Source organism: Mandrillus leucophaeus, unplaced genomic scaffold (genome assembly GCF_000951045.1).
Source record: "Mandrillus leucophaeus isolate KB7577 unplaced genomic scaffold, Mleu.le_1.0 Scaffold965, whole genome shotgun sequence".
NCBI classification, from domain to species: Eukaryota; Metazoa; Chordata; class Mammalia; order Primates; family Cercopithecidae; genus Mandrillus; species Mandrillus leucophaeus.
In genome coordinates this window covers 289,622-297,826 of record NW_012110530.1, presented here as the reverse complement: position 1 = coordinate 297,826, position 8,205 = coordinate 289,622, and the positions used below count along the sequence as shown (strand labels likewise).

At 34.6% G+C, this 8,205-nt stretch overlaps 1 pseudogene; it reads right to left on the bottom strand.

Moving 5' to 3' along the window:
* Positions 1 to 5,087: 5,087 nt before the first annotated feature.
* LOC105532521 lies at positions 5,088 to 6,357 on the bottom strand (annotated as a pseudogene).
* Between the last annotated feature and the right edge of the window lie 1,848 nt (positions 6,358 to 8,205).

Here is an 8,205-nt window from a genome sequence, read left to right as displayed (position 1 = left end):
TGACAAACTGTTCTGGTTTGTCTGGGATTGAGGAGATTCAGTTTTAAAATTAGAACAGTCTTGGGCAAAATCAGAGAATTGATCAACTTATTTCTATATGATTTTTTCTTCAGTATTTTGTGTCAGAAACTTCTCCCTATTCTCTAACTTTCAATTCCCTCTTTTTCTTGGATGTATAACTGGATTATATTTTCTAGCACCTTATACAATTAAATGAAGCCATGTATGCATAATAAGTGAAAGTAATGTGTCCTCATCCAGGCCTTGTGCATTGAAATAGCTCACACATGTTCCTTCAGGTCCTGCTTCCCTTTTGTCTGACCAGGATGAAGAAAGCCACAGTAACTGTAGAAGTCACATGCTGGGTGGCATCTTGGGCAGCCTAGATTCCTGAATGACTGTGTGGAGCTTCCCTTCTGACAAGGAACACAGCTTTGGACTGTTGTGCAAAAATAAACTTCTATTTTATTTGAACTAGTATGAATTCTGAATTGATCTGTCATAGTTGCTAGAGTTAAAATGCCCAATACATTGTTTCAATATTTAACAATATTTGCTTAGTTACAAAGGTCATCACTAAGCTGCTAATGAGGTTTATGTATGTGGAAGAATGATCTGAGATTGTCATAGCTATTTTTGGAATCACATATGTTATTGCATAAAGCAAATTAAAAATATTAGGTAAAATTGGGGGAAAAAAAAACTATTGAGATAATTGGAATTAGTCCAGATTGCCAAAGGTTAAAAGAAGTTTTATTTTATGTGAGAGAGATTAAAAAATCACAGTGGAACTTTTGTTAGTAGTGGTGATGTTAAGAGTAATTTAATAGACTGAAATAATTGGCATCTCAGTTTTATATATATAATATATTTATTTTTAGGACCATCCTTCACAATTCTAACTGGATCTTTTATAACTTGACTGTAAAATTATATTTAAATTTAGTCATTCAAAACTCAAAAGCAATACCTTATTCATTTCTAAAAGTAAAATTGATTAAAAGTAAAATGTGTTCTCAAAGCCTCCTGCTGAATGTCACAGACATACTATAGCCACGGAAAATTTAAAAATTAGAAAAAAAATTCAGTGAACAAAGATGGATCTAAAATGAATCAGAAAGAATGTTTTATCATTACACGAGGAGAATAAGGGGAAATTCATGGGTTAAAAATTAATAAAGATTATGCTGGTATACTTAACTTATGTCAGATAAAATGAAGGTATTTGTAGGGGGAATTGACAATATTAATCTTTTAGCTTCAATTTTAATTAAATAAAAGATGTGAAATAATACAACTTTCCAAAAATAAAGTTGGCTGTGCTTCCAAATCATAATCAATGCTTGAACTTATTTATTAAATTATAGGTTTAAAGCTATTATTATAAATGCAACAGTTTCCTGCTGGAAATCAGTTTAAATTTTTTCTCGCAGCTTTATTAAGGCATAATTGACAAATAAAAATTGTATATATTTATGATGTAAAAAGTGATGTTTGAAAATATGTATACATTGTGAAAAGATAACTTACACATCACACCACATAATTACCTACTTTTTGTTTTTGAAAACACATTTAAAATCTACTGTTTTAGCAAATTCTCCATATAAGTTACAGTATTATTAACTAAATTAACCAGGCTGCATATTAGATCTCCAGAACTTACCCATTCTGCACCGCAGAAACATTAAACCCTTTATACCTCTGCACACACACACACACGCACACATTCTTTTTAATTTTCATTCATTGACGAACACTTATGTGGTTTTCATGTGTTGGCTACTGTGAATAATGCTGCAACAGATATTAATAAAAATGGGAGTGCAGCTATAAATTTGACATACTGGCTTTATTTCTTTTAGAAATATATCCACCAGTGGGATCATTGCAGCATGCAGTAGTTCTATTTTTAATTCTTTTGAGGGGCATCCATACTGTTTACATTCCCACCAACAGTGTACAAAAGTTCCTTTTAATCCACGTCCTTGCCTGCATTTGTTATCATTTTTCTTTTTGATATTAACTATTCCAACAGGTGTGTGGTAACATTTGGTTGTGATTTTGATTTACATTTCCATGATTATTAGTGATGTTGATTATTTTTCGTATACCTGCTGGCATTTCTGTACCTCCTTTGAGAAATGTCTATTCAGACTACTTGCCCATTTTTAATTGGGTTGTTTTCTTACTATTGAATTGTGTGGGTTCCTTACGTATTTTAAGTATCAATCCCTCATTAGATGTATGGTATGCAAATGCTTTCTTTCATTCCATATGTTGTCTCTTCACTCTGTTGATTGATTCTATCGCTGTGCAGAAGCTTTTTAGTTTGATGCAGTCCCATTTGTCTATTTTACCTTTTGTAGCCTGTACTTTTGGGGTCATATCCAAAATTTATTGCCCAGCTTTTGGCAAGAGGCTTTTCCACAACATTTTTTTTCTAGTAGTTTTACAATTTCAAGTTTTACATTTAAGTCTTTAATCCATTTTGAGTTGATTTTTGTATATGGTGTGGACATAAGTGTCCAATTTCATTCTCCTGCATATGGATATTCATTTTTCTCAATATCATTTATTAAAGACACTACCCTTTTTTCACTGTGTCTTCTTGGCATCTTTGTCAAAGATCAATTAACTCTAAATGCATGGATTTATTACTAGTTTCTCTGTTCTGTTACACTGATTTACATGTCTGTTTTTATGCCAGTATCATGCTGTTTCGATTACTATAGCGTTGTAGTATATTTTGAAACCAAGCAGTGGGATGATCCATCTTTGTCTTGCTCAGGATTGCTTTGGCTATTTGGCATGTTTTGTAATTCCATGGGAATTTTAGAATTATTTTTCTACTTCTATGAAAAATACTGTCAGTATTTTGATAGGTATTGCATTGAATCAATAGATATCTTTGGTAGAATAGAAACGTTCACAATATTACTTCTTCCAATATATGAACACAAAATACCTTTTCATTTATTTGTTTCTTATTCAATTTCTTTTATCAATGTTTAATTAATTTTAAGTGGTTCAATTATTTAATTAACTTGATATTGCAATACTGTATGTATTTTCAATAGTTTTACATTTCTAATGTCATTAATGTGATGATCTATTTATAACTGAGGAAGAGATATAGATTCAACTTCTTTTACTTTTTAACATCTTCAGAAAGTAGAGCATTTGCTCTTTTATGGGTCTGAATTTTAGCATACCGGGATTCCATGGTTACAGAAAGCATCTCTACTTTTATTTTTCATATTTCTTATTCATAGTGTGTTGCACCTTTTCCCAAGATGGTTCATCACCAAAACTTCATTCCAATGCCTCTGGACAATCCAGGGAATTATTATTAAAAATCAAATCAGAAAATTCCTACCGCTTTTATACTTGGTACATAAGAACTTTAATACTTAATACTTCTTTTAACCATAAATTGGCAACACTAATAAAATGCAAAGCAAAACAAAACATATTGCTAGAGTTAGTGATGTTGGAGGAGAACCATAGGCAGTAAAAGTCAAAGAAATTAATACCCCTGAATAATAGCTGAGTTTGAAAATAAAAGTTTTAGAAAAAGATTTGCTTTGAATTCTCAATGAGGTACAATGTGATATTGCTTTTATAAAAATAGAAGTCTAACATAAGAAGAAAGCAAGCAGGAATGCAAAGACATAAATCTGAGAAGCAGATTGCAGCAGGAAATAACTTGCTTAATTAAAAATACAATACAGAGAAACAAAAAATGTAAGAAGGACTATACTTCCCATTGACAACCATAAAATCTTAAAAGGAAACAGAAGAAATGGAAATAGAAATTTTAGAAGGTAATCTTTATTAATTCCCTCAGAATTATAGCAGTAAAAGACAAATACAAAAAGAGAAACTAATCAAAACCAAGGATTACTGAGAAGAGGACCTAACTACAAATAAAATTGTCCAATAAATACACAAAACAAACAGATAACACAAAATAAATCAAAGCTAAGACAAAACAATAATATCTCTATGCTAAAGATGACTTGAAGTTCTAAGGCAAATGTATTCATTTTATTTCTGGCAAAATTAATGCAGAATTAATGGAGTCTGGCAAGATGCTTGAATTCTGAAGATTTGAGAAATAATCCCCCAAAATCACTCAAGCAGGTAAAGAGATTTAACAAACAAACAAAAGTAACAGAAGTAGAATTAATTTCCTTTTTTTCTGGTAAATAGTATATTCCAGCCAGCAGTATTTACAAAAGTTTCTTTTAATAGTTCTAAACAAGAGGCAGATACCTTTATGTCAGTATGTAACTACTGTTTCTACTATATCTCTGAATGTTTTCAACAAACTCTATCAGTATGGCAATACTGGCCTTCTTGCCATGAACATGGCAAGTTTAAACACATCAAGAGTCTTTCTGCATCATGATCTTTGTACTATTTTCTTTAACTGAATCATTCTTTCTACAAACAGACACTTTGCTCATTCATAGCAACCATTTAGATCTCAGCTCAAACATCACCTTTTGAAGACTTTCATGAATATCCATCAAAAGAGCATCGCCTGTTACTCATTTCTTTGTTTTATTTTTCTTCTTAGGACTTATCAATAGCTAATAGCTTATTATATTCATTTTCTGTTTTTCATAGAAGACAAATTTTGAATGTTTACAGTTATATCACCAGTTTACATAGTACTCGGGAAATAGTAAGACTCAATTAATCTTTGCTAAATAAATAAACGAATAGGAAATATATGGATGGGAGAATCCACCAAATGAATTTGAATACAGACTGACTCAAACTTCTATTTTACATAAAAAGTAAATAGATGGCCTGAAATTAAGACAGCATTTAGAATTGATACTGCTAAAGACCCTCATGATAAAAGTAAGTAAATTTGAGAATAAAATAAAGATTTATCAAAGAAACCACTGACTTAGCATGGGGATATGAAGCATTAAAGGCTACAATTAAGTGAACATAGGAACATTAGAAGTTAAAAATTCATCAATGAATCTTCTTTTCTTTCTTTTTTTTTTTTTGACCTTTGAACTTTTTATTGGCCTCCTGCTCCCCAAAGAGAACCTGCTTCTGCTGGCTTAATGTCTCAGAACTTTGGTGTCCTTGGTTTCAGACACCCTTTTGCAATCCACTTTCCAGCGGGTGGCAGTCTTTCGGATGGCTTGTATGGAGTTAGTTGCTGCTGTCCAGGACATCACCAAGGCTGAAATCCTCGCTGTCTTCCAGCAGGCGGCAGTAGGTAGTGATCTCAGCCTCCAGCTTGACCTTGATATTCAGCAGGGCCTCTTACTCCTGGGCCTGGCATTACCCCTCTGCCCGGGTCTGTGCCAGCTCCGACTCCAGGTGCAGCAGGATCCTGTTGAGCTGCTCCTTCTGCAGGGCTTAGCAGGCCTCCACCTCCCTCAGGCTATTTTCTCAGCTGGCCTTCATATTTCTCATCAAGTCCAGGTCGATTTCCAAGGACTGGACTGTATGTCTCAGTTCCATGAGCGTCACCTCAGCAGCTCCAACCTCAGCAGATTGAGTAGTGACCACTGTGGTGCTCTCCTCAATCTGCTGAGACCAGTACTTTTCTAGATCCTCTCGGTTCTTCTGAGCCAGCTCATCATATTGGGCTCGGATGTCTATCATGATCTTGGCGAGATCCTGAGATTTGGGGCCATCTACCTCCATGGTTAACCCAGAACTGCAATCTGGACTTGCAGGCCTTTTACTTCCTCTTCATGGTTCTTCTTCATAAAGAGCAGCTCCTCCTTGAGAGCCTCGATCTATGTCTTCAGCTGCAGCCAAGTGACTTTGGTGTCATCCATGACCTTGTAGAGCCCCTGGATTTCTCTCTCCACAGACTGGCACATGGCCGTCTCTGTCTCATACTTGACTCTAAAGTCAGCAGCAGCAAGACCAGCATTGTTGACCTGCAGAACAATGTGGGTATTGTCCACAGTATTTGTGAAGATCTGAGCCCTCAGGTCCTGAATGGTCTTGAAGTAATCACCCCAGTCTCTGACCTGGGGTCTCTTCTTCTCCAGGTGCACCCTATGTTTGCTCTCCACCCTCCAGTTTGGTCTACAGGCTCCTCACTCTGTCCAGGTAGGAGGCCAGGCAGTCGTTCAGGCTTTGCATGGTCTCCTCCTTCTGGAAGCCTCCCATTCCTGCCACATCCTCCAGGCCATCCCCGCGGCCAAGCCCCCGGGTCCCAAGCTTCCCCGGAAACTGGTGGAGCGGGACACAGAGATCTGGCAACCAGTGGCCCCAGCACCTGCATAGACGCTGAGCGCCTTAGCTGTATGCCTGGACAGAACCCAGGGGCCGGTAGTTGGTGACAGTAGAGTGAGTGGTGAAGCTCATGCTGTCTGGGAAGGAGAACAAGAGGACAGGACCCAGGCTCTGCTGATGACCGAATTTCCTGTCTTTTTAGTATGCAAGTTTTGTTGCTGTTGTTGTTTAGTAAATGGATGTTGAATTACTTTTTTTTTTTTTTTGCATTCAAGTTGGTTATATAGTTTTTCATCCTCACATTGTGCATTAAATGTCTTTGTTTTCTGTTTTTAAACTGTTTTAGTTATCTTGTAAAGCTGGACATGCGATTCAGTAATAACATTATTATGTGTATTCTGGAGAAATGATTGTCTATGTTCCCCCAGCGATGTGCACAGTAATATTCACTAACATTTGTATATAATCACTTCTCTGCAAAAGTGTGGAAAACAGTTTGCACATTTATCAAACATGAAATGGAAAAACAATTTTGTTATTGCTACACAATGAAACACTAAATCTGTATGAACTACAGCTACATGTGTAGAAGTGGAGAAATTGCAAACATATTATTAAGCACATCTAGCTAATTGCTGAATAACACATATACTATGATTTATCTTTATAATTTTTAAAGTTAGTGATGCTAAGTAAGTAGGTAGCAAAATTATAAAGAGTTGAAATAGGATTATAAAAGTATTTGCAGTAACATTTAACATTGGGAAGAGAAAGGAGGTAATACTCTAAGGGCAGGTAGAGAGAGCTGAAGGCATGTACTGGTGATCTGCTAATTCTGAAGCTGGATATAAGAGGGATAATTTTATTGTCTTTGAACCATTCCTATACATTTATATACTTTTAAAAATTAAATGTATATATCACAAATACTTTAAAGAATAAATGTATAAATATATAGTTGACTACATTAAAGCAAAATTTTATTTCCATTAGGAAACAAAAAATGCAGATACTGTAGAAAACTAACATTTCAAAAATAGATAGATACTTTTTTTGCAGGAATAATCCATTCTAACTTTTTCTTTGACATTTTATTATGGGGTTATTATATACCATTTATTTATTACTTGCTTTTGCCAGTCTCTCTCAACACAGAATACCCAGCCCATAGTATATTGCCTGCTAAATAGTAGTTGCTCAATAAATATTTGTACATTAACGAATGGAATAATGCATGAAAAATGGTGAAATGCAGGTGGAGAATGGAGAACTTACATAATATCTTCAACTTATCCTTACACTGAGTATTACACACCATTATTTAGGAATATTTAATTTTTCCTAACCAAGGACATATGTAATACAAGCAAACTGCATTGCATCCTGTAGTCACAAAATGAGCAACAGCAACAAAAAATCAAAAATATTTTGGGAATAAACTGAAAGAATAAGCTTACTTATTTGGCTGACTCTTCGCAGATGCATTTCATAGTTCTCTTTGAATTATAGCCCAATTTAAAGGAGACATTAACTTTCTGCAATGTCTGCAAAAATGTCTTTCTGCCATAAAACATTAAAACATCCCACATTTTCCTGGGGGAAATATTATTTCTTAATTTGTTATTGCAATAACAGAGACCATAGCTATGAGTGATCATCTCAGAATGGGGAATAAAATTACTGATACTTTTTATAATTTCCTGTAATGATAAATGCCTTGCCAGTAGAGTGGTTTTATCCCCTTTCAACAGAAGCATCAACTCGTTGCACTGCTTATCTTTGTCAGAAATATTCAAATGGCATTTGCACATATACTATAATTTCAGTTTAGAATCTCAATGAAAAACATAGCTTTATTTAGTTCTGGCAATGGTTAAACAGCTATGATACAATTTCAGAAAGGTAATTCCATAATGCATTCTTTAGTTTTGTATTAGGAATTCTTCAGTCTCTCTAAATCTGTAAAGAAGAAACTACAGC